Consider the following 26,996-nt stretch of genomic DNA (forward strand, 5'->3'; position numbering starts at 1 on the left):
GCCCCTCAGCCTCACATTGGGAGGTAGATCAGGGTCTGTTCTCCTGCCTTCCTGAGGAAGCGACTGAAGCTCAGAGGGCTTCATTCACATTCCCAAGATGACCCAGGTAGGACATGTAGGGAGTTAGTCATTTGACTTTGAACTCCATATGCTTTCTTCACACGCTGTGTGGAAGTCTGTGGTAATCTGTCAAGCATTTTTATAAATATCAGGGCTTAATGGGTGACTCCAGAGATAAGGCTGTCTGTATCCTGCTTGTCCTGAGGCCCTCAAATTTCAAACCATTGTGAAAAGATAGGATCAGGGAATCTTCCGTACTGTCATGAATTGAGAACATGGCAGGGTTATTTTTGTTTCTTTGTTCCCAGTGAAATGGGTAGGTTGCATACCAGAAGTATTCCCCGTCAGTCTATTTGTATTCTCTATGCTGTGATGTTAAAACCAGTAATAGCACTAAAAGACTCTGCTTTCACCAACACCAAAATTCATTTATTTGCATCGAAGGACCCTGGTTAATGTCACAGGTAAATGTCAGTTGATATTTTATGGCTTAGGGATTAGCCAGTTCTTTTTCTTCAAAAAAAAAAACAAACCCCATTTTTAAAAAAAATTTGTGCTGTTGTTTGAAGCACGGAGTTATGGTTTTTAAATGCCTATGGAAAGGTCCTGAATAATTCATTCACCTATCTTAGTCAAAAAGAAAAACCCCCCTTTGTATGCTCAGCTATAAAGATGAAATCCTCTCCTACCCCTCTTGTAGCTCTGTGGTTATCATTACAGGTATCATTATGAACTCTAAATAAAAACTTATAAAATAAATGTTTTAAAACTGCCCATTTCTTGGAGGCAGTCATATCTATTTCTGTGTATGCAGGCATTTAGATGGCTAACTTTTTAGCCTTAGTGGTTTAGTTGCACCTGGGTGACTAGTTTCATTCCCACTTATTGCTGTGCGTTAGGCTCCCTGTGTACGAGTACAGATTGCCTTTTCTTGCACTGTATTTAGAAATATCTGCATTGCCCCTGGGCATTTGTTCATTAATAGGGGGTGGGGAGAGGAGAAGCCTGTAAGAATAGGCTTTACATATTATTAAACTGTGTGCGTCCACATTTGGGTCCAAATGAAAAATCTGGTTTGTGTTACTGCCCTCTGGTGGTTGTAGTCTGTTGCTGCAGTGGCACAGAAGCACGTCCCTGGGGTGGAGTTTAGCCTGCGGTGGCGGCTTCTAGGGGCAATGCAGACATGGGCATTGCTGGGACATCCGTCTTTTATTCACCTTCACTGCTTTTCATTCAAGTGCTTTGCAAGCACCCTAGGATTCCCCTTACTGGCCCGAATAGTAATAGAAGAAAGCATTCTCGTGAGGACCTCGGAGACGTTTTCATTTTAGTGGCGGTATATATATACAAAATAACCCTGACCAACATAGGGTGACATTTGAGTGAATTCAAATTGTCCACGGGCCACACTCCTAGTACTCATCTTTCAAAGCCAGCATGAGAAAATGCAGTGGCCCCCAAAGTGTGACATATGTACCCCATCTGGTACACAAGATGACTTTAGGGTGTATCCAGATGAAACTTTTAAATTTTAATAGTCATGTGGTTGTTTCACCATGTATTAGGAAATGTGCAGTGAGTATTCAAAGTCCTCGATTTCCTGGACTTTATTGCTTAGGTGGAGACCAGGAGATGGTGCCTACACGCACAGCTGCACTTTTGCAGCAAAGTGTCACTTGATTGATGGAACAAAACCCCCCATGGAGGTGGGTGGGATGACTTAGGACAACAGTGCCACTGCTACTTGCTCATGGTACGGCCTTGGACTGTTAACCCCTCTGAGCTTGGGTTTCCTGATTTGTTAAATAGGATAATGGCTACTTCTTAAGGGGTTCTAAGCATTACACGATAACGGTATGCATGTCAAGTGTCTGTCACAGACTACGCACTCTCATCTCCCCACAACCCAGGACACTTTGCAGAGCCCGCCTCATGTTTGCCATGCTCAGCTGGCCGCGACCTATTCTAAGAGCTTCCATGTTTCTTTTCCCTCTTGATTATAAGTAGACTCTTCCTTGCTTTGCATCGTTTGCACTAAGCAGGCCTCCATGAGTGTTTGTGGGGGGAATTAAGCACAAGGGCAAAATCATGCTAAGCAGCGTTTTCCCGTCCTCTGACACGTTCAGTGCATTCTGTCCATCAGATTAGACCTGTATGTGGTCATCGTTGCTCCTGTCTCCCTCATTCACGCGGTCTGATAAGGGGCACAGGATTAGCTTTCTGCCCATTGGCTGTGAGCAAGGAGGGAAAAAGGCCTGCAATGTCTAGTGCCTGCCTGCCAGGATCGCTGGTATCTTACCAACTAAAATGTAGGTTTATCTGGTGCGCCTGGGTGCACGTGCTCTACTTGTTAGTTTCCGTAGAAGATAAATGAAAGGCAGAGGAAACATTTTGAATTCAGCTAGGATAGGATCTATTTTAGAGACAACAGAAGAGCCTGTGTTGCTCAGGCAGATAGAGTTGTAAGCCTGGCCCTGGTTTAGTCTGTAGAAAATGGTGTTAGGAGTGGTACAATCAGACAGCCTAGCCAGGGCAGAGGCAAGTAGGAGCCCTTCCGTTTTAGTGGCAACCAGAGTGAAACAGGGTTTGTCGTTTGCCTACAGAGGCAGTGCATTTGCCTTTAAAATTCCTGTGGATTTTGTCTCCGCTCCGTGTGGTTCTCTCCTGCTCACCTCAACAGGGCTTCCCAGCCTGTTCTTAAACTCCGGCTTGCATTTCTGCGATGGAGGTGATGTTCATTTAAGGCTTTGAGAAATCAGAGCTTTCATGGTTGCCATGAAAGCCAGAGAGCTGCAGCACCTCAGTAGTGGAGATGAAAAGGACATTTGTGTGTGTGCATGTGTGTTTAGAACTTACAGGCCAGGGAAAGGAAAGAAAATAGATGTTACCGTTTTGCACTTACTTCAAAATATGCCTCACTCCCTCTGGTGGGACCGTTTAGCTCCAAATACATCCCCCGTCCCCCTCCACCCCTACCACATGCTCCCCACCCCCACCATATTCATCTTGGCTCATGTGACATCTGTTATGGGCACTGCACAGCAGCCTTCTCGTTGCCATGGCAGCCGGTGGAGTGAGCCCACCCATTGGCTGCTGGTGGAGAGGAGGAAAAAAAGGCCCGCAGTGTCAGGGGTCATGTGCCTAGTGCCCGCCTGCCACTGTTTTCAGTCAGCTGCTAGCTTGGCCACATTAACAGAGCATGCTGCAGGGGGCAGAGGCCCACAGAGACTGCCCGCCACAGCTGTGTACACCACCAAGCGGAATGGGGGCCCCAAGGTCAATGTCATTAGTTTCTCCCTCAAGTGTGAAGTGTGCGAAGGACAAAAGCAGAGCACGTAAAGAAAAGTGGGCTGCCTTTTCCTTCACCTTGAACTCCTCTGAGCTCTCTTTTCCTTTGTGCTGTTTGGGTTTGAAATTCACAGAATGACCCTTTCTACTCTCAGCCATCCCCACAGTGAGAGGGCCTGGGCCCCAGTTAAGCTGTCAGCATAAAAGCCTCTATCAGATTCCATTTACCTTGACCATTACCCTGTCACTGTAAAACGAAAAGAGGACAGCATTTCATTTCGAAATCTATACCTGAACCTGATTGTTTTGAAAATCATTTTCCTCTTGTTGGAGTCACATTGGAATGGAACAATGCGATTGGAATCACTGTTCTGGCCTCATAGCTGTAGGTTACTCGTATCCTTACCCCACGGCCAAGTGAATCATTGTCCTCAAGGCCTGATCTTGCATCCGGCCAATCAAACAGGTGTAGAGAAGTGCCATGAAAGGCTTGCTGGCCAAACTGAAGCTGTGTCTTTGGGCTCCTGTCTCCAGGCGGGGTTTGAGGTCCCCACCAATGAGCGATGGGGACGTGTGTGCCCCAGCCACACCCAGGACCTTTAACCTCAGAGCCCAGTACCAGTTGGGATTTGGCTGTGACTGGTGACCTTGCACCTTGGCCAACAATGACAGCACCTATCATTATAGCTGAAGGTAGAGAAGGACCTTTCATGAACAGTCTCTCATCTGCTCCTCCCCGTGAGCACCTGAGGTGGTTCCTCCAAATCCTTGCTCTACAGGAGACCAAAGACGCTGATAGTTTCCAAGGTTACACAACTTGCAAATGAGTGCTCCTGGGATACTCACTCAGGTTCGTTGCTTCCAAACTCTGTGCATGCATTTTCCATTCAGTCACACAGCCATGGTAGGTTCCTGGACAGATTTATATGTGGGGAAGGTGGGCTATTATTAGATAATTCCTCCCATTTCTACTCATGCCTTATCGTGCCCATTTTACATTTAATAAGAATGTGTGACTAGTGTTTAATTTGTCAAGATCAGGGGCTAATGGCTTGAGGAAATGTAACATGTTGTTCCTTCTGGTGTTGCTTGTGGCTATGGTCTGACTAAAAGCACCACACACAATGTCCTTTTGAGGAGTAAAGGCTCCTGGCTCACTAAGGACAAGGAGGGGATTTGTTCCAGAGCCAGTGAGACAAATTTAAAAATTACCCTCCCCTCTGCTTCCCTCTCTCAGACTTATTTTGGTCACTTACTTATTTTGGGATGGTTTGGACACGGACAAAATAGAAACATACCACAAAATCACGACAGAGAAGGTCTGTATTAAACCTATTTTGCAGGGTTGTGAGGATTATATACGGTCACATTTCAATTCATTTCAAAAGCATTTACCAAAGACCTGCATATTGTGGGGGGAGGATGTTGTGGAAACCCAAATGCAGAATCAAAATCTAAAAACGCTGTGTGCATGGCCACTCGGAACCTGAAGGGCATCTGCGTCTGCTGCTCTATCAGCTTAGTCTTCACTTAGCTTCACGTGAACAGCAATGCTCAAGATACTATAATAAAAATACTGTTTCTTTGAGAAAATAAAAAAATTGTTCCTGAAAAGAAAGCCAGGTGGTAGTGCTGGTGTAGAAAAGGCTTTCCAATGTGAAATGACTTATCCAAGTAGTCATATAGCTATTTAAAAGCCGAGCTAGATGTCGACTCGGGTTCTTTGAATTCCAGAGCCCGACCCGCACAGACGGAATTAGAATCTTTAGGGGTGAGGCCAAGAAATGTGCAATTTTTAAAGCTCCCCAAGTGATTTTGAGGCACAGCCAGGTTTGGGAACCTCAGTGTAGTGGATGAGTCCTCAGTCTTGGGTGTCAATCCTTACTCCCTCGTCTTAGTTTTTTGAGCCTGGATAACTGATTTAACCAAAAGGGAGCTAATCCTATGTACCTCAGAAGCTGATTGTGTAGCATAAATGAGATAACTTGGGCCAAGCCCCTGGTTTGCAGGAGGGCTTGATCGATGTGAGCTGTCTTCCCTTCTCTTCATGCTCTTCCCATCCTGGCACGTCATGTTCAGTTTCTATTAAAGTCTTCAGTTACGTCAGCAGCTGGCACACAGAGGCCATGACTTGGTCAAGGGAGCTAACCTCGAACAGTCAGCTGTTGATGAGAAAGGCCTGGGTCAGGGCAGTTGCTCACTGAGGTGCGCCTATAACTGAGTCTTCTGCCAGCACATTCCTTCCCCTGACATAAGCTACGCCTACTCAGTGGTGGGCTCTCAATCCACGGCTAAGGATCTTAGGGAAGAGTTAACCCACAAAGTCCTCATCACAAGGTCTCTTTCCCACTCTAGTCGTCCTGCGCTGTGTGAGTCAGCTGGATCTGTTCAATTCAAGGCATTAAAATAGCTTGTTAGTAATCAGCTGTGCAAAAGCAAAAGGAAAGCACCCGTCGTCTGGTTCCTTAAGTTCTGTTCTCCAGTGTTTGAGACTTTAGACTGTTTTGTTTCCATTGGTCTTAATAGACATGATCTTGAATAGTAGTTCTCAGACCTCTTGGGTTCAAGACCTCTTTAAATGATTAAAAAATTATCGAGGACCCCAACGAACTTTTGTTTTTGATGGTTATATCTATTGATGTTTACCATATTAGAAATTAAAACTGAGATTTTTTTAAAACACAAGCACACATTCCATTAGCCATCAGAGTGATGATATCATCTCACTTCGTGTAGCTTCTGGAAAATTCCATCTACTCCACTCTTGAGTGAATGAGAGTGAAAAATGGAGATATACCTGAGTATTAGTATGAAAACAGTTTTGATTTTGTGAACCCTGAAAAACATCTTCGGGACCTTAAAGACCCCCGAACCACACTGAACTGTTGACCTATAAGTGCACAGGTCATGTCCTGCCCTGTTGACCTGTCTCACAGAGAAGCACAGAGATAAAGCAGGCATCATTGAATCACTCACCGATACAGCTGGAAAAGGCTCTTAGAGAAGGCCTGAGAGACCAGTCACCAAACTGAGTTTATAACCTACAGCTTCTGACCACTGGGCTTGCTTGCCTTAAGCCTCCAGTTTAATGGCTTAGGGCACAGGCTCAAGTCAAAGACAGCTGGGTTCCAATCCCAGCTATGCCATGTGTGACCTTAGGCAAGTTTCTTAACTTCGCTGGCCTCAATGTCCTCCTATGTAAAATGTAGATAATAAACATATCTGCTTCATAGGCTTGCTGGGGAAATTAAAGGAGACAATGTCCAGAAAGGGAAGGGTATCTTATGTAAGCATTTAATAAATATTGGGCACAATTACACTCTGATAGACCCCCCTGACTTGTTAATAATTTTTTATTCCTCTTTTAGCTTCAATCAACTAACTCGTGGAGGTGTACATTTATAATATTATAGCAGTCACCACTCCTGGGAATTACTACCAATTTCTCCCCATGTCATGGCCTCAATGGTTCCATTTTTCTGACAACCTTCAGGCTGGTTGCGCAACTGAGCAAAGCAAGGGGATTCCAGGCTTCGTGGCGAACACTCTATCTGTCTACCTTCCCAGCAGGCTGAAGGCAGAGCAAAAATTGGATATAATTAGTTTACATGTCAGACCCAACAATCCATGCTGTACGTCACGCAGGCGTGATCAGTGTTTTCAAGGTGGTATGAAACCTCATAATGAGCCAACAAATAGTATTATTACAGTTGAATAAACTGAAGCATGATTTATGATGATTAAAATTTGTTTGTAGCATATGTTTTTCTTTTTTTTCCCCCAAAGTAGAATGTTTGCTTCTTTCTGTAGCACCATCCATTTGCAAATTGCATTCCCAAGCCACTTTTTAATTGTCTACTAATCAGTTCATGAGGGAGCTTAGTGATGGTAGGTGACCTAGTTCTTCTTATCTGACAAATGTAAATCTAGCATTTTCTTACTTGGGGGGGTGGGGTCCCTGGTGGTCCTTGCACACAAGCCAACAGATTTCTACTGCAAAACGTGTAATATTGTTTTTAAACAGTATACATGAATTTGGAGGCTTCACTAGCAAAAGAACAATGAAAAACAGAGATTTTAAATAATGTCCTACAAATAACTAGTTTTCTATATCCAGCCAAATGAGGTAATCTATAATCCATGGCCCTGCTCTCTCAGACCCTGTTCAGACATATGTGGTTATTAATAATGAATGAATGAATTCATCCTCAGCCTTGCTGAGTCAGATACCTCTTGTGGCTCTGTTGGTCACCCAAAGGTCTTTGAAGATAGAGCCCCCTCTGTGGTCCCAAATGGCAGCATTATGCCTAGAATTGACATGTGACCATTATCTCTAAGGATTGGAGCTTCTTCCTCTTGCTAAGGAAGTAGCATGATCACCTAAAAGATACTAGCTTTGCAATGAGAAGACCTGGGTTCTTATCCTGTCTGTTGTACCAACAACTGTGTGATTCAGGCAAGTGCCTTTGTCTCTCTGGTCATTTTTCACCCTATTTTTGCAAAGATGTCTCAGCAGCCATCACTTCTGATATTAGTCTAGAGAGTGATATTAGTTAGAGAGTGATATTAGTTAGGGAGTGATATTAGTCTCTAAATTACAAATGTAATTTATTATTACAAATAATATTTATTAAGAAATCTGATAAATTTTCAAAAACACTTGTAATGAGATTGTAAACAAATCTATTAAAATATGGCATAATTAAAAGAAGTGTCTTATTCATGATTCTATTTCTTTTCTGGTGTTTTAAGTTCACTTTAAAGAAGTTTGGCAAATCAAGGTGTGTTTGCATGAAGTTAAACACAATAGGAGGGGACTGAAAGGTCAAATCCACCATCTGGTTGCAGCTTTTGTTCAAAATGAAGGTGTTTTAGGTAATTCAAGTTTTTATTTACTCTAACTATTTAACAGCCTGTTCTGAGACCAAGTCATAATTCATCCATTTTTTCCTGTCTTCCTCATGTTTTGTTTATTTGCTAGGTTCGTTGTGTTGTGTTTGTTTCTATGTGTGTGTTCAGGTAGCTCAAACATCACCTCTTGCTCAGTATTCCAAATTTGCAAAGTCCCCTAAGGGTAGGAGGGCATCCATGGACCCCTTATTTCTTATATGGTATGCAAAGAATGAGTGACTTTAGGTCCTTGCCTCAGTAAATATAGTCTGGCCTCCATCCATTCCTTTGTTTATTCTCTGAAAACTGCCCTGAAAAGATGGGACTAACGATTCAGAATCAGCTGTCACCTCTGCATGGATGGCTTTACACTCAGCACAAAGTTCATGCTCCTTTCCCTGGATTAAAAGGTCATTCGTAACGTGGCTGCTGATTCCCCACTCTCCTAGCCCAAACTCCATTCCCAGTTCTGCTGACCCTCCACCCCAAATATTGTGAAATTAACAAAGACCCCCAAATGTGAACGAGTAATGGCTATTCATTTGGAACTCACTATAACAAGGTAGTCAGCCGTCGTCACTTGCATTTGGCAGAGACTCACAGGCAAACAAGAGTGGGAAAGCTTTATAGTGAAAAGAAGGGAAGGCTTCAGTTGCACCCTGATTGGAGGCTGTCGGCATGGGGAAGTAGCAGGTAGGCTGACTAGAAGCGGGGTAGCCTTTGTGATTGGTTAGGGGTACATATTTGGCTTTCTTTGGTTGTCCTGAGTTGGAAGCAAAAATTAGGGGAGCTGTCAGTTATTAACCAAGTCTTGGCTGTTTGGGGCCAATTGCTACAGGAGTTGTTGTTTGGCTTCCTGGGCTGGTTCCTGCAGCTTTTGGATCAGAGTTCTCTTTTTATAGATAATCTGGCCATTGTCCTTCTGTATATTCAGTCTCTCACCATTTCCCTCACTGAAGGTACTAGTCTGCTGTTCCTTGTTCACTTTCCTCACACAACCCTTTTCCTGGCTCCATTATTCTGGCTTAAGTGTTTTTACGTCACTTGCATTTTTAATCATAACACTTATCCCCTTATATTGTAATTACTACTGGTTTCTTTCCTCTTTCAGTCCAAAAACTCATGTCGGGCAGGGATTCTGTTTTGGTCATCATTGTATCTCCAGTCCCTAGTACAGAGTCTGGTACCCAGGCGGCTTATAGTAAATAGAAGTGTTAATTAAACAAATGATTGATGAATGTTGAATACAGCCCAGTTTATTTCCCACCTTCCACCTTCTGGTCCATTCTTCCCACTGCTTTGTGGATATTTTCAACTGGGCACCCCATTTGCATCTCAAAATTAACATGCCTAAAACCAAACTTTTGACCTTTTGACCTTTCTGCCATGCCCATTCCTCATTGGGATGTCCCCAGTTTCTTAAATCACACCATTCTCCCATACAGTCTCCCTTGTCCCCTGCAGCTACTGTCACCAGTGGGTTTACTTCATCTTTATCTCTTCCATTTCTTTCCATTCCTTTTCATTCCCATCTCAACCCTTGTTCTGGCTTGGATTGTTACTCAAGCCTCCTATTTGGTCACTGGATTGCAGTCTCACCCTTTCTTATTCATCTTCCACATTGTTCCAAAGTTTCACTCTGGTTATGCTTCTTTCTTGTGGAAAACCCTTCCATGGACTCAAACTTCATAGCCTGTCATTCAAACCTCGACAATATGATCTTAAATGATTATGTTCACCCTAGTGCTTACTGCTCCTTGATGAATTTCTGATTTTCTAATCAAATTGTCCTAATTATCGTTCCGAGGACATGCCTGCCCCCCCACCCCCTACTCTATACTGCCTTTACTATCACTCCAGCCTAAATGAATGACGAAACATTCATTGTGTCATTCCAATGTCCTTGTGTCATTCCAATGGCAATTATATAGACTGTCCGATATTGTAATTATCAAAGCAGATATCTTCTCTCTCTAAGCTTATTGAAACAACCACCCTAGCTGGTCTTTGCCTTATATATAAGCACAAAATAAATCATTGTTGCATGATAAAGTTGGTCTGTGCATCTGGAATAACCCTCACATAAAATGGGTTCATATTTAGATTGATTTGGAATTAAGTCAACCCTGCAGTTGAGTGTTTGCTTGTAAATCAGGGATCATACAGACAGATTATCAGAATAATTGTGTGTCTGAACTGTCACTATGTACTCACTCCTTCCTTTTGTCGTGCTAGAAAATTGCTTTGTATTTCAGTAAATGCTAGGAGAGTTTTTTTTTTGAGGTCTATACCAGCAGCACCGCCAACCGCCTGTTTCCCAACTTACATCCAGAGATAATTAGCTTCTCTTGAGTAGAAGTTCAGTTTACATTACCAAGGCATCTAAAATATTGATTTCCTTACTCAGTAACACTTTTCAGTCATAGTTGTACTGGAAAGAGAGATAGGTTGGCAGAATTTGAGACCAACAAGTAGCCGGGATCTGAGAGGTACTGGGGGAAAGAAGGCTTGCTGAAGAAGCGGCATGTGTAATGAGTCTCAGAGACCAGCATGATGGGAACGAAGGAAATGGCTGCCCTGTGGCTTGCACGATCTGAAAAAGCTTGCCCACTTGGTATTCTGGTTCTTGGATTTTTTGAATCTGATGAAGAAAAGGCCAGCACCATGTAGAATGACAGCCTAAGAAAATGGAATAAAAAGAATGCCTACAAAATCTGAATAATCATATGCAATACATCTGTTAGTTTTAAAACATGATTAGATAATGTAAATTATACATGATAATCATAAATTAAAACAATTACAAATAAAACAGAATACACTTATTGTTTAAATTGCTGAGTTTATATTTAGAAATCGCTTTGGTAGCATCAGCCTTTACACTGCCAGCAGACTCACCTTTGCTCTTACGAGTTGCAAGGCAGCCATTTCTGATGGTTTTAACAGCATGCACAGAATGTGCTTTTGATGCGATGAAGTGTTTCTCTGATGTGCTACGCTCTTCCCCACTCTCCTTGGTTTCATCATCATATGCCTTTATATATGCTATTCCCTCTGCTTAGAATCTCTTTACCCATTCTCCATTTTTTTTCAGTCTTCGAGATTCATTAAAACCCCAACTCTTCAATGATACCATCCCTCACTTCCTTTGGCCTTGCCTTCTCCCCTGCAACCACATGGCGTGCCACCCATTTGCTACCATGTGTACCCATGACTTTGGTAATGTACCTTGAGCATGTTTCTCTCTCCCTCCCTCAAATTCCTCGAAGATAAAGAGGCTTTGCCTTAGTTACGTTTGTAAACTCACTCCGTGCTCTACCTAGCACAGAGCCTGGAAATACTTATTTAATGACATTGGACTCATACAGGATTGGGTTCATAGAGAGCTGCTGTCTCCCCATTGCTGCTCATTTGGCCCTCCAGTCCCACTGCCCTGAATGCCCGTGACAGGTCACTCCTGAGTTCACTATGTGAGGTGCTGGTTGCTAGATTGTTAGAGCCCAGGGGGACCAAGGGGCCTTCGCATAGAACCTCCTTGTCTCAGTCTATGTAGGCAACTAACAAAACACCGCAGACTGCGTGGCTTATAAACAACAGAAATGTGTTTCTCACAGCTCTGGAGGCTGGAAGTCCAAGATGAGGGTGCACTCTGGTCAGATGGGGCCTTCTTCCAGGTGGCAGACTTCTTGTTGTGTCTCCACATGGCAGAAGGGCCAGGGAACTCCGTCAGCCCTCTTTATTAAGGGCACTGATCTCATTCATGAGGGCCCCACCCTCAAGACCTATTCACCCCTCAGAGGCCCCACGTCCTAATACACACATCACCTTGGGGGTTAGGTTTTCAACATAGGAATTTTGCAGGGACCCAAACATTTAGAGCACAGCACCCCTCATCTTACAAGTACAAATCCCAGACAGCTAGAGGGACTACATGAAGGTCACAGGTTCCCTTTGAGTTGCCATTTAAGTTTTTGACTTTGTTAAACAATCCTCCGTAGGAAAAATTATTTGACTCTAAGAGTTAGGAGACCTAGGTTTTCATTTCAGATTTTTTTACATGAACTAGCTGTACGATTTGGGCACTTACCCCACTCTAAAAAAATCATGAGTCACAAACCAGGGACTTATGAGTGGAATTTGGTGTGTAGTCTTCTTTTCTTTTTTGAAGCTTGAATGTTAATGCTTTTCAAAAAGGTATGTACTTTGCAGTTAGTTGTGGTCGCCATCGTCCCCCGTTGTTCCAGACTAGCACTGTCCCTAGAAATATAATGCAAACACAAATCTGAATCACATGTCACTTAAAATTTCCTAGCATCCACATTAAAAACATTTTTAAAAACATTACATTGTTTTTAGTAATTTATTTAACTCAATATATCCAAAATACTTTTTTCAACATATAATTAATATAAAACAGTAAGAGGCATTTTACATGTTTCTCTTCTTCTATACCTTTGAAAAACCTTACATTTTATACTTACAGCACATCTCAGTTTGAACTAGCCACCTATTAAGTGTTTATGCGCCACCTGTGGCCAGAGGTTACATACAGTATTGGACAGTGCAGTTCTAGATCCTTCTCGCTTAACTCATTTACTGTCCTTCCTGGCTTCTGAAGGCATTTGAATCTGAAACCCCTGGATGAGAAAGACATGGAAAGTCCTTCCTGCTCTGACATCCTCTGAATCTGTTAAGGTGAATTTCTGAGTTAGATTAGTCCAGAAGCACCGTAGTTCTTCTACCAAAGTAGAACTCGCTTATCAGCAGCCGCGGTGTTTGAACCGGAACCCAGAAGTGGCTCTCGGGTTTGCAGGATCAGATTAGCTGGCCCCTGGGGCTGAGTGGGCTTGTAGCTAGTTCACCCTTTGTCTCTGGCCCTGGCACGAGGACTGTCACCGTGGCTGGCAGCCCCCTTGTGCTCAGCAGCACCAAGGCCAAGGCCCCAGCAACTCACCCCCGGCCACCCCGGAGCAGCACCTACACCAGCAAGCTTTCCCTCATGTATGCCCTTTCCATGTCTCTTCTGGTTCCAAGGATCATTTCGGACGTTCTTAGTCATTTGCCATAGTCAGCCTGGCAAGAAGGGGTAAGTGGGGTCATCCTGAGCCATCCAGGGCCTTCTTACTTCCCCCTCCTCCTGTGGCTTCCCTTAAGATGACAAAGAGTATGTTTTCTAAGCCACCACACAAAACTGTTATTTCCTGTTAATTTTATGCAGCTACTGCCGAATTGTCTGGAAAGCGACCTCATTTAAGTTGCCTAACCAGGAGAAGGCTGTGAGTCAGAAGACATCTTGCCAAAGGCCAGGGAGACCTTCCCCAGGGAGATACGTACCTTTTAGTAGTGACCCCCTATTTCCAAGCTGATTTGTTCAACTGATAAGCCACATACTTTGCCTCCCTTGTTCTAATCTGTACATTTTGTAATGAACATTTAACAATGAACATTTTATAATGAACAATGAGTTTTTTCCTCCTAACCAGCAGAGTAACTTCTATTTGTCCAGGTGATCACTACGAAAAAGTCAAAGGTTTCTGTTAAAACCTGGTTCTTGTAAAATATCTTCATAGGGAAGAGTTCTAGATGATTAAACTACTTCCTGTTCGGATAGAGCGACCTGTAAAGACACTTGTGATCTGGATTCAAACATTATTATACATAGTGAGATGACTAGGAGGCTCTGCTTCTCAAACTTTCATCGATGTGTGGGTACCCCGGGAATCTTGTTCAAATGCAGGCTTGGATTCCGTAGGTTTGGGATGGGGCCTAAGATCCCACATTCCTAACACAGGAGACCCAGTTTCAGGGTTGCAAGGAACTTTATCTGGACGCTCCAGCTTCCACAGTCACAGTTCAGGAGAAAAGCACGCCATCGTGCGGTTGCTGGCTTGTTGTGAGACATGAGAACTGAGCTGACTTGTGAAGCTGTGGCTTTAATGTTCGTGAGCTAAGTCAGTCGTATTTAGTAAATCAGCAGGAAATGTGGGGGTTTAAGGAAGGGAAGAAGTGAGCTATATGAAACATCTTCCTGTTTCCTAATCTGTTATTAGGAGTCAACTGTTTTGTTTACTGGTGCTGATGAGCAGGAACACATACAGCCGAACAAAGTTCTATCACAGTTGGACAAGGTGGAGATCTTGGAGAGTTAATATAATGAATATCTTTGAATCCTCAAATTGTTGTTATATATAAGAACATTAGATAAGAATACATTAAAATAACATATATGACTGTATGTGTGTGCATGTGTGCATGTGTGTGTGCGTGTGCGCACGTGCGTGTGTGTGTGCCATGAAAAATATTTTTGCTAGTATTATACATGGGAAAACCTAGTGTTTGGAATGAGTTCTGTGTTGTGCTTTGGGGACACAAATTGAACTTAGGTCAGGGCAGAGGGGTTGGAGAAGAAGAAAGGGGTAGGGGGGAGAATGGGGCCATCATTCCTGTACAGTTCATAGCAGGTTACTTTAGTTTTTGGTCACAGAATGACCTGAGGGCTGGCTTATCCACGTGTGGAAGATTGCAGTTGCAATTTGCTGGTTAGTCTCTGTTCTTTTAATGCTTTCCTGAAGTGCCATTTTGTCTCAGTAAAATGCTCCCTAAAAATACTCAAATATTTTTAGTTGTAGAGTACAAATCAGATTGAGTTGCACATTTCCCTGGTGAGGAAAAGTGATGAGTTTGTGTTCATTAACTCGAGGCCATCTGGTATAGACACGCAGCAGTCTGTGAATCAAACGTGCATCAAACTCCAGGGATCAGAACCCGTGCCAGACCCAGTGTTTTGGAGAGTCAACAACAACCAGGGGGAGAAAAGGGCCTTGACTATCTTTTTCTTTTATTTTTAAAAACCAGTTCCGCCTTGCAGTATATCAGAGCGTTTCGCGCTGCTCAGCTGGCGAGCCACATTGCTTTCTCGTCATTGCCCATCTGAGCTGTCTTTGGGGTGTGCTTCCGCAGATGAAGTCGTTTTCCCTGTCACCATCTCCGCTTGGGAGGGGTGGGGAGGAGAATGAGAATGTTAGCGTCCCTTTCCCTGCACTTTTCTGTAACTAGAGGCTACAGCCACCCCTGTGCGTGTGTGTGTGTGTGTGTGTGTGCTCACACACATTCTCACTGTCAGACAAAGCAAAGCCATACTGCAGGTAGCAGACACACTGCAGGACATTCTCAGGAGAACCGTCTTTTGCAAATAGCCCATTTCTGGAAGAGAGAGTGAGTGCTCCTGGCAGCCTTGCTAAGAAAAAGCCACTCGACAGCGGCTAGCTTTCTGTTGAAGAGTGCGCACCAAAATATAAAGAAAGATAATACATCGCTGTGCGGATTCGTTACCGATTGCCACCAGACCCCTTAATGGCATGTATAGAGAAGGACCTGGGAGGGGCTGTGGGCCTGCTTGAGGCTTCCTCCCACTCAGAGTCTGTGATTCCTGTATTTGAAACTGGGGTCAGTGTATTTGAAACTCGGGGTCAATGTCCACTGCAGAGGAGCATGGCTGACTTCTCTGTGGTTAGGTGATGCAATTTTCTGGGTGGCCCCTGTTCTTTAAAGCTTCCCTAAGTACCATCTTTCTGCCTATGCAGTTCTCTTTAAGGCTCCCATGCGTGTTTCACCGAAGGAGATGAAATAGACTGGGCTGCCCATCAAGGAAGATGTGACTAGTGGCTATCCCTCTCTGTCTCTGCCCACTCCCCACCCTTCTATGTTCTAAGAGGCCAAGCAGAGGGCAGAGTTCCACTGGAAAATTCTTTTGAAGCACACACAGGTCAATAATACACAGAAATAAATAGCTATTTTCCAGTGTCTTGTAATGGGCCTTGGGAAACTTTGTATTTCAAAAATTATGAAGGAAAAAGATGAGGCAAAGGACTTTAAAGATGGATGCCAACAACTTTATTGTTGATGGAAAGCCGGATAACTGGCTTGCAAGAAAATTTCCTCAATGCTGTGAAGAAAGGTAAAAGCAATTCTTTTTCTTTTCTCAAGGGGTTCACTTTTAAAAGTATTGAGTTACTCAGTACATTGCATTGCAGTGTGTCTTATTACAACCATAACAGCTCCAGGTGTGATCATTGTTTTTAATGTTTGCTGATATGATAAGCATAAAACAAGAGAATGGAATAGAAGTATATATACCACTTTAGTTTGTTTTGCATATCTTTGGTTAGCACTCGAGTTTAAATTTGTTGGATTTTTTTAAAGCGCTGAATAAAGATTCTCTTGTACTTAGGAAAACTCATCTTCTAATACGCAAAGAAGCTAGCTCACTGATGGTCTTGTTACAACATTAATTGAATTATAATATGTTTACTTTGGACTTTATCTCTAAGTTGATGGAATCCACTTTGTTGGCAAGATCCAACTGCAGGTCACAAATTTGAGAACACACAGTGAGAATGAGTGAGAGAATCAGACGAGTTTCCAAGGAGTTTTCTGGAGGAAGAGATTTTGTTTCGATTTGTATTATGCAACTAATATATGTTTATTGTGGAAAACACAGATAAGCAAAATAAAGAGAATAAAAATTATCTTTAATAATCATACTTAAACATTTTGGTGTATATGCTTCTATTCCATTCTCTGTGGGAATAAATACAATAGAATTAAACAATAGACTCTTAGTGTACATTCCAGTTTGTAATATACATTTTCACTAATCAATATTGAATGAATATCTTTTCATGTCATTAAATGTTATTTTCCATGTTATTTTTTTTTGGTACGTAGTGTCCACTGAATGGATATACCATGATTTATTTAACCAGTCCAGTATTGTTGACATTTGGGTTGTTTCCGACAATTCATGATCATACACACCGCTGTGATGAGCATACGTGTGGCAAAATCTTTTCATGCATCCATGATTATTTCCCCAGAATAAGTTCTAAGAAGAAGAATTGCTGCATATATGGGCATGCAGATGTTGATAGCTTTGACACGTGTGTGTGTCAATAGCCTCATGTCCTTTTTGTACAATGATGTTATTATAGACAAAAGTATTCACGACACTTGTTGAAGATGGTAAGGCAGACTTTATTCAAGTGGACCATGGTGATAGGTGTAGGGACCACGGCACTGAGGTCCATAGTGGGGGACAGAGATTGGACTCAAGGCCAAATACAGCATGGGCAAGTGGGAACTTACAGTCAAGGAGCAGGGTGGGGGTCACTGGGTGGAAAAGTACTAAGAGGAAACATTACTAAGAGGAAACATGGGGGTAAGGGAATTCTGGCTAAACCAGCCTAACAGGATTTTTGCCAAAGACGGGCTAGGGTGATGAGACATCACCTGGGGGATGGTGGGGAATGAGGAACCCAACCAGATATCAAGGCGATGAGATATTGGGGGTCGGAGATCTGGCTAAACTGACTTAGCAGGATTCTTGCTAAAATTGGGCAATGCATTGGCAAACACAGAAGCCCAAAAGTCAGGCCTAATCGAAAAAGAGTTCAGGGGAGCCTGACTAGAGTTTGGTCAATAGAAGAATCTGTGTCAGCAGATGGTAACTGCTTATTTATGGCCCTCCCTTAAATTTTGATTTGTGTTAGTGCATGACTGTGTGTACCTTGTTCATCAACCTACGGTACCAAAATACCCAACCTACCCCCTCCAGCACCACCACTCCTTACTCAGCATCATTCCTGGTACAGAGCTAATGGCGACTTACATGGAAGTACTGATTATTAATTCATATTTGAAAAGAGACAATGGCCAAAACGGATGGAGAGGAAGGAGGGAGAGTCATTGTTGGAGACTCCTGGGTTCTGGTACAAGATTTATCACTGATCGACGTGGGATCTTTTCAAACCCACCATCACTTCTTTGATGCTCAATTTCCTAACAGAAGCAAATGAGCTAATTAAAAAAGACAATTGAAGGCATTTTTGAGAGCATTTCCAGAACTGCAAATGTATGAATCTTTTATTGTGAATCATATGCAAGGGATGGGAAAAGCTGGCTTGGGTCGTGTGCTGCATTGAAGAGAAACTGCTGTGACATTGGGGAAGTTTGCCTAATGGGTAAATTCCTTCAGGACATAAATGACAACAGAAGGGCCTGCGCTGCAGCCGGACAGTTACTCTGGGAAGTCAGGCCGTTAGGGTGGCTCTTGGAAATAGGCAGCATCTGAAAGTCCTGACTGGCTGGAGACCAGCTTCACACTCCTGGTGGGCACCTTCAGAAGGCAGACGATTGGCGGTGGTCCTGCATGGGGGGGCTTCCAGAAGCAGGAAGTGGTCAGAGGTCTAGCCAGACAGATGTCCTGCATCAGGGAGACCCAACATTCCTGAGACTAGGATTCACAGTAGAAAGCCAGTTTCAGAGATTTGGAGATGGCAAGGCCTGGCCTTGTTTCATAGGAGCGAGGGTTTAGATTCTCAGCAGCAGGCAAACTGGTATCCCATGCTAGAACTGGGATTTGAAGGAAGAGCCTGTTCACTGTGGTCAGGCTAGGGCCAGCAGCCCAGACTGCTGAGCTGTTGACCTGAAGCTCCTTAATTTAACTGGGGAGCTGGGATGAAGCAGTGCCAGCTGTGAAGGTTGAGTGGTTAGAGTCAGGAAGTCTCGACATTCGCCATTAACTCTCTAGTTGGCAACCTTATGTCTTGGCTTTTATCTAGATAGAGCCTCGAGCGCTCTGAACAGCCTTTAAAACTAATCCCTCTTGTAATTTCAAAAAATTTTGTCTTCATCTTTCAATGTAAAATAAACCAGATAGAGAAAGCAGTATTAAACAAGTCTATCGCTTAATGAATTTTTATAAGATAAATATTCTTGTTACCATAGAACTTTGCTAACCATCCTGAAAGCCCCTGCATTTGCCCCGGACCCCATCACACCCTCCCTACCCTTTTCAACCTTTATAGTAATCACTGTTGCATTTCTTTATAGATTTGTCACCTATTTATGTGACATATTCTACTTAGGTATATTCTTCACTGCTGTTTTTCAGCCTTGCCCATTAAAAAAAAAAAGATATGTCCTTGAAGTCACTTTTGAAAGCTGCAACATCCTCTCTATCCCTTTTTTTCCTTATACTTTTTCTGTGGAAGGACCCAGGCATTTTTTAATCTGTAGAGTTCCACAAGCTTGTATACTTGTGGTGCTGTTCAACCTGTTCCTCTGTCTTCTGTATTTCCTGCACATTTGGCAGCTGCATCCAGAGACTTGCCGAAACTCTTGGTCTCTTTGGCAAGGTAATGGTGTTTTTCATCAGGAAGCACATAATGTGTGGTTTTGCCATATTCATGTTAAGACTCAGTGATGCTCAATAATATCTAGATCCCCCACTTCACTGAGGGCTGCACAATGTGTAACTAACTCTAATTCTGTTTTCATTTATTGTCTGGAGAGGCTTCCATTCATGTACCATTTGGCTACCCAGCAATACAGTTCTTACATGAAAGGAAGAATAAATATTCAATACATTCATACACTCAGTTTTCAAGATAATAAATTAGCTTCCTGTCATCCTTAAAATGTAATCAATTCATTCTTTTTAAATAGTATTATTAACTCATAGATTTATACATATCAGTGGTTTCAATCCATTGCCTATTGGAGCTTCTTTAATTGGTACCTGGGTCCTTTTGACATGACCTGAGGAGGTTTCTAACCTTCCTTACTATCTGGTATATGAAGAGCCTCCAAGCTTATATTGTGTATTTCCTGCCCCAGATCTGGAATCAGCCATTTTTCTATGAAGCCTGGTTTCTTTTAATAGGAAAAGGTATGTCAGGACCACAATTTGAGTACTATGTATGCTTCTTCCTAGTGGGTGGGTTATTGCGTCTAGCTTTTTCAGCAGACATAGCATACACTTGTATCAAATGTTTGTGTGGGAGGGGAGATGTGTGTGATCAAATACTTTGTGAGTTCAAACTATTTTAGACTCAGATTCACACTACAGAGTTTTTACTTAACTACTTTTATATTACATTTGTATCTCCTTTATTCCAAGCCCCAAATCCTGGTGCTTAAAAACACAGAATTAGAATTAGAATATCCCATAATTATTACAGAAGTCTCAGAATAACAATAATAAGAACATTATTACCATCAATTATGATTACTAAACAGTTTAAATTTTTCATCTCTGTATTCTTTTCCCTCTCCCCAATTTTTATGGTTGATATTACTATATTTGTGTTATCAGATCATATTGCTACTTAATCTCTCCCTTTTAACCCTCATTTATTTTTAATTATACAGGTAACTATATATTTAATACTCATTATCCTTATATTGATGCCAATTTAGTCATTTTTGGTTGTCTAAAGCTGATTCTCTAGTGGATTTCTTAGTAAAGGTTCATCTCATGGAAATAATATTCTGTGAATTCTTGCACATTATAACAGTCTGTGTTCTTTTACATGAAGTCAGTTTTGCTGGATATAAAATCCTTAGCTCACACTTTTTTTCTTAAATATTAGAAATATGAGCATCAAAAAGTATGAAAACAATCCAATTTCTTCTGGCATAAAATATTGCTGTCAAAAAGCATGTGATAATCTAATTTTCTTTCCCTTATAAGTTATGTATTGTAAAGAAATCTTTATTTATCTTTAAAGCCCAGTAATTTTGCTGGATTATGTCTTGATGTTGATTGTTCTGGGTGAATAGTTTCAAGTATGTGGTGCACTCTTTCAACGTGTAGTTTCAAATAATTTTTTAAAATAAGTTTCAGGAAAATTGTCTTGAGTCATACATTTTAATATTTTCCTGTTCACTTGACTTGGTTTCTTTTTCAGAGACTAACTCCTATCCTCTACTGGTTGCATCTTCTTTCCCTATCTTCAATATTTGTCCCTTTCTTGAGATCTTTTTAAAAATATTCTTCATCATTTCTTTTTGGTTTTTAAAAACTAAATTTTATCCTTTTTAACTTTCCATTTCCCTTAAGACATCATTTGTTTTGTGTATTAACTTTTGTGTTCCTTCTAGTTTACTTTTCATTTCTAAAATAATTTTAAAATGTTATTTTAGATCATCTTGCATCATTTTCTTAAGGCCTTTAGCTGATTTTGAAGTAATATGCTACAATTTTGATAGTTTTGTGCGCCCATTATTATGGCATACCTTTATTCTGTAGGGATGCTATTCTCCTAATTTTTTTTTTGATACAGCTTTGTATGAGATTGTACCTGCATACTTACCACCACAGAGAGACCCCCTTCTCCCAATTCCCCTACCAAACCTCCCCAGGAGGAGGGTGGTCTCAGATGGGCGTCTTGTGCAAAATATGAATTTACTTTTTTTATTTTTCAGGTGGAGGATTGGCTTATTTAGCTTTTCTAACTTAGCTCCCTCTTCTGTTGTTTCACATCATGTTAAAAAAAAATATATGGCAGCTTTTTTTCTGAGATTTCCTGTTTCTCTTCCCCTCCTCTACTTTTATTTCAACTCCATCTTTCCTTTATCTTTGTAATTTCTGTGTCCAATTTTGATTCCACTCCCTGCAGTGGAGTCCTGGAAGAGTTCATTGAAGTTCATAGGGACCATGCAGCTCCAGCCTCTTCACTTCAGACCTTCTAACTCAGGTCTTACGTGCGCCTACTTTTAGGGTGAGCAGAACTGCTCCCAATTTTAGTCACTGTCTTAATATGGGCCATCTGTGCTTTCCAGTGAATACCTGGTGGATATCAAGTTCCTCAGATGCCCTGTGCCCTCCCTTTGCTTTCTCTAGCACAGATGCTAATGATACATCTTGTGGCTGTTGGTGTTTTCGTCCACTGGCTTGTATTTGGGGGGTTTGTGGGGCTACTTTGTCCCCTAGTTTTGTTGTAAGCATTGTCTTTGCATTGTTGACTTTGCATTTAGTTTCTCTGTATAATTTTGCTGTGAGGCATTGGGAAGATGTCACTGTAGCTGCTCTCTTCCCAGAATCCCCCAGCAGGGTTTTAAGTGGATGGAAGGCAGGGCTCGTTGTTGAATCTCTAGCAGCACTTCTCATACATTGTCCTGTGTATAACATGGATTCGATAAATGTTTGTGGAATAACATGAAACTGTCTCTCTCTGGAGTAGAACCCCAGCCCACAAAGAGTGATTTGGGTACCTCATCTTATTTCCAGAGACTTCTGTTCATTGGGATGCCAGTCTTGAGGTGGGAAGAGAGTGTCTCTCGGTTGCCTGTTATTTGGAGGTAATAAGTTGCAAACATTGAATTGGCTTTTAGAGTTCATAGCCTTCTACTTTGAACCAAGACCAGGATGAAAAGTAGCTGGGCAAGTTGTGACTCCCAGTGCATAGCCTATTAAAGCACTTTATATCTGCTTCTTTGCTTAGGTTCCTAATTAAAGCTGTTTTCAACCCAGTAAACAGCCTCACCCTGGCTAATAGAGTTGGACAACTCCTTGGTGGCCTCTTCCTTTGTCCTCCCATGTTCAGTGACTCCAGGGTTAAGTTCCTATTGCCTACAGCATGGCCACCCACTGAAACATTTAATAAGGAGAATAGTATTGTTTCTTGGAAACATAATTACGAGAGACACTTAATACAACCTTTTCTGAGAAAACAGGCCTTTTGAAATGCCCTGTGTTGGGGGAAGATTTAGCCCAGATCAGTGACTGCTTTAGCTATTACGAGTGATATTAATAATACTGTGTTTCTGCCTTGGCTGAAAGGCTCTGGGGTCTGTCTCTAAAGTTTATTAAACATTTGTCTGAAAGACTTGTACTTGGGACTTATGGTTCTAAGTCTTTTCTTTCAGCTTTTTAGGCTGTAACTCCAGTTTGCTGGTTGTAGGTGCAGCTGTGAAATAGGTAACGTCCCTTTTGAATCTCTCATTACTGTAAGCTCATGTCCTGGGTTTAGGGGCACACATTTTTGCATTTTATTAGGCTGAAGGCTGGAAACTGGATGCAAATAAAAACTACTGCTTGGAGACACATTGGAGGCATTTGAGGACTCATGTTTCGTCCTTCCTTCTCAGGAACCCCCCCGTATTCCTCAGAAGTTATGTGTGATTTTTATTTGGCTCTTAGTTTAAAATTACTTGGGAAGCCATCTTCTTAAAGTAACTTAAGAAAATCACTTTGTTAAGTAAATACAACTTTTGTAATGTGAACAATGTCTCCCTAATTTACCTGTCTTAAAATTTCAGCTTTTTAACATCACACTGTTCATCCTTCAAGACAAAACAGTGTTTTTTTTCTTTCTTTTTCTTCCCACTGTCTTCCCATTTCCTGGAAAGGGAAGTAGTTTCCTTCACATGAGATATGTGGCTTCTCTTTTCGTCTCCTATAGCATTGTTTCATTTGTTTGAATCTCTTGTTTGTGAGGAAGCAGAGGAAAAATCTTGGGAGTGAGAGAGCCCTAAGGTTCCCATCCAGCTTTGCCCTAACTTGCTGTGAGACCTTGACAAGCCAGTAAACCTTTCTAAGCCTTAGTTTTCTCACCTATAAAATGGGTATAAGTCTCTGCATCACTTTGTTACCGCTGGATGAATGTCATAACATATATAAAGCACTTGGTGTCTGGCACAATGTAGATGCCCCCAAAATAATTACCCTTAATTGGGAGTGCTCCTGCCAATGAAAATGTGACTTCTTGCCAAAAGAAAATACTTTGTGATGTTTGTTCTCACTCTCTCTGCCCTAAGAAGTGGAACTTCATTCTTTTCTCCTCCTGTACTATTGAGAATGTGTTTCTCCATACAAATGTATCTACAGCCACCAAAACAAATCAGAAGTACACATTCACAGTGATACCATGGCAAAGAAACCCAAGCCAAAAAGGTGGCTGTGGGTCTTTGACAACGTGGGGGGTGGGGGAGGGGTCCCTGTGACTTCTCTTGGCTCCCTTCCCATTTCTGAGTTTTCCACACCTCAACTGTTTTCATTTCACATATGTGATGGGCTCTTTTCATAGACATGACTCCTAGCCAAGCAGTCCCCTTAGAGCCCAGGGCCCACACAGCAGCCCCTTCTCCATCCTACCCCACCACTGCCTCCCAAGGGGATGGTGTCTCAGATGGGGGCCCTTCTGCAAAATATTGCATGAGAAACTGGAAAATCAAGCTCATGCATGCTGGTCCTGATTTCTCTCCTGGCCTCCTGTCCCTTTTTTTTTTTTTTCCTCCTTGTCAATTTTTAAACACAGTTCCCTCCACCAACCTATTCTGTCCCTGATATACGTGCCCCCCAGTCCCCAACTCTTTTGTTTTGTCCCTGCCACTGCATCCCTTCCCCCAATACACTCAGCTTCATTGCTGCTAAATGTCATTTTTGAAACAACAGAAGGACATGCTGTTTTTGTGACATCTCAGGGAAAAAAAATTTTGATCCATTTGGTGTTAAGAGCACTCACAAGAAATGTATTCAGGGACCCTCGCCAGCCTCTTTCACTGGTGTGGTTCACATTTGGTGGTTGGTGATAGAACAAGCACGACATTTTCCCCCAGAAATGTCCCTTCTCCTGTCATCTGTGTCCTCCTTCCTTAGATTGGCTTGTCTTTCAGATAATGCTGTATTTGAAGCACAGCAGTTCCTGATTTATTTTCAAACTGGGGATCCATCTTGATCTAGCCCCTTCTCAGGGCTTTGAACCAGATTCTCAGGAAAACCATGAGGGAACATGGTCAAGTCCGGCTTATTTCTCTGGGCCACGAGATGGAGGGAAAGGCTTGAGACACTTTGCTCCCCCCTTGACTCCCAGGGCCAGTGTAGAGCACGAGAGCAATCTTAGATTGCGTGCATCGTGACCTCCCTTCCAAAAAGAAACAGTTGCTCTTTTCAGGAAACCAGGAACTCGGGGTTCCCTTTGTTCTTTGTCTCTTTCCTCCAGGCTCTACCAGCCTCCATCTGTGATTATATGTATTCATACATTCGTATTCCCCTTAGACTGGAAGATTCTTTAGGGCGGGATCCTTGTCTCATTCATCATTTGCGTCCTGCAGTGCCTACAGTGGTACCCTGTAGGAACTGTACATTTACAGAAAGGAAGAACACACACTTATTCACTCAGCTGAGTGTGCGAGGAGGAAGCAGAGAGAAGTGCTCACTTCCTCCAGACTTCTTCCTGGCAATGCTCTGCTGAAGACATGGTGCGCACAGGCTTATATCGTTATTTCAATCCCAAAACCCCTTTGCTTCTACGAAAGGTCTCGCTGAGCAACTAAGTTATGAAAGGGAATTGTAACTAGCTTCTCGTTCTGGCCCAAACCCGTGATTGCAATGTAGTGACCGCGATCATCCCCACCCACTTGAGTTATTCAGAGTCCTTAGGACTCTGATGCTCTGAATTTAGTTAGCTTGTAAACCCACGAACGCCCAAAGTGGAGTTTTGCTTCTTTGCAGAACCATCAAAACAAGCTTTGCAAGCCTTGAATGTACCAGAGGACCCTTCATTCAAGAGTAGTTTGAGAGATACTGTTCAGTCTCAAAATCTTACCTGGTAGGTCTTTATCCCAGTTCCTTTGCTGGTCTGCTGTTCACTTTCGGCCCCATAGGAAGAGAGTGGTGGGCACTTAACATACAGTACTTTCCTCCTTCCTTTTAGCCATCATACGAACTTGGAGGAAATGAGAAGCAGCTCAGTTTTCACAGCCACACACACAAATCAAGAGTTCTTGGTCTAATGACTTGTTTTGACATTCCACTTGACAGGAGGCTGACAACTTGAGGTTTGCAGCCTGCCTGACCTTCTTTAAAAGTATACTGTGTCTTCACTGACTTTGAATAGAACTTACTGATGGGTGAATCTGGGCAGAGTTCAGTCCCGCTGCAAGATGGGCACGCCAACCATCACCTACACTACCTAGAATCTAATCGAAATGCGTAGTAAACATTTAGTAGACTCTCTCCAACTTTATTTTGGGAAATTCCCTGGATATAGAAGCACTGAAGGTGTCGGTTTCATGGGTGTAGGGCTTTCCTAAACCGTGACTCCTTCCTTCCTGAAATAATCATTAATCGATATTAATGATATGGATTGAAAATCAGTTTGGAGGTAGGCTCCTTACATACCACTGCTCTTGGTGCCTCTCTGTTGAAGAACATGTTTAAGCTTCTGTTTATCTGCTGTTTCCTCACCTTTGAATTCCTCATGGACGCTGAGCTTTGCCTCCAACAGACAGTTCTGGAGCAAAATTAGAAGCTTTTCACTGGGCTAACTTCTAAAATCCTTCCTGGTTTTCTAAGAAGCAACCAAAAATGGAAAGGAAAAAAAAAAGAAAGAAAGAAAAGAAAAGAAAGAAAAAAGTAGAGACTGGAAGAAGCAAACTTTCAGCTAATTATCCTCTTTTTCTCCCTCTGAGCTCAGAGCACTGTTCTTAATTTCCTGACCAGCTTGTGCCCCTCCCCCGCTCCCTCCGAGCATCTGTGGTGGTTTCAAATTGAACTGCATACCTGCTGCTCTGAATTTCCAACATACCATACCAGTTGGTTTGCCAAACAGCGAACTGCCAGCCATCTGCCATCCAAAGTCAGAATTTACATTGTTTCATCTTAAAATAACGCCTCCGGAATAGCAAGCCACTCTATGCATCAGGTTTTAAAATTGACAATCAGCCAAAATTAAAAACAAATACCAAATGGGCATAAAAAAGAACATGGCATTGGGGGCGTGGGGGGGGTGGAAGGGGGTGGCATTTGACGGAGAGTTTATTTTTCAGCATTTTTACCTGATTTTTTCCACCGAAATAGCCATGGCATTTCATTTTATCTGCAACAGCAGGAACTACTTATAGACTGAGAACATTAACTTTTTACTTGCCTAACTCGAGCTAGAAGAGGATCAGAATTACAGGGCGGGAGCTGT

General features: G+C 42.4%; 1 protein-coding gene and 1 long non-coding RNA gene across 4 annotated transcripts in view; one reads left to right on the top strand and one right to left on the bottom strand.

Annotated features, from left to right (window-relative positions):
• MSRA (methionine sulfoxide reductase A) overlaps window positions 1-26,996 on the top strand; it is a 336,169-nt gene that overhangs the window by 258,629 nt on the left and 50,544 nt on the right. The gene's annotated exons all lie outside the window — the stretch shown is intronic.
• On the bottom strand, window positions 18,208-26,655 carry LOC117038278 (uncharacterized). Its single transcript, XR_004425656.1, has 3 exons — window positions 26,270-26,655; window positions 25,629-25,748; window positions 18,208-18,499 (listed from the first exon to the last, which is right to left on the bottom strand). It is a non-coding gene; the product is annotated as an uncharacterized LOC117038278 (long non-coding RNA).

The sequence above is a fragment of the Rhinolophus ferrumequinum genome, chromosome 18 (genome assembly GCF_004115265.2).
Source record: "Rhinolophus ferrumequinum isolate MPI-CBG mRhiFer1 chromosome 18, mRhiFer1_v1.p, whole genome shotgun sequence".
NCBI lineage: Eukaryota > Metazoa > Chordata > Mammalia > Chiroptera > Rhinolophidae > Rhinolophus > Rhinolophus ferrumequinum.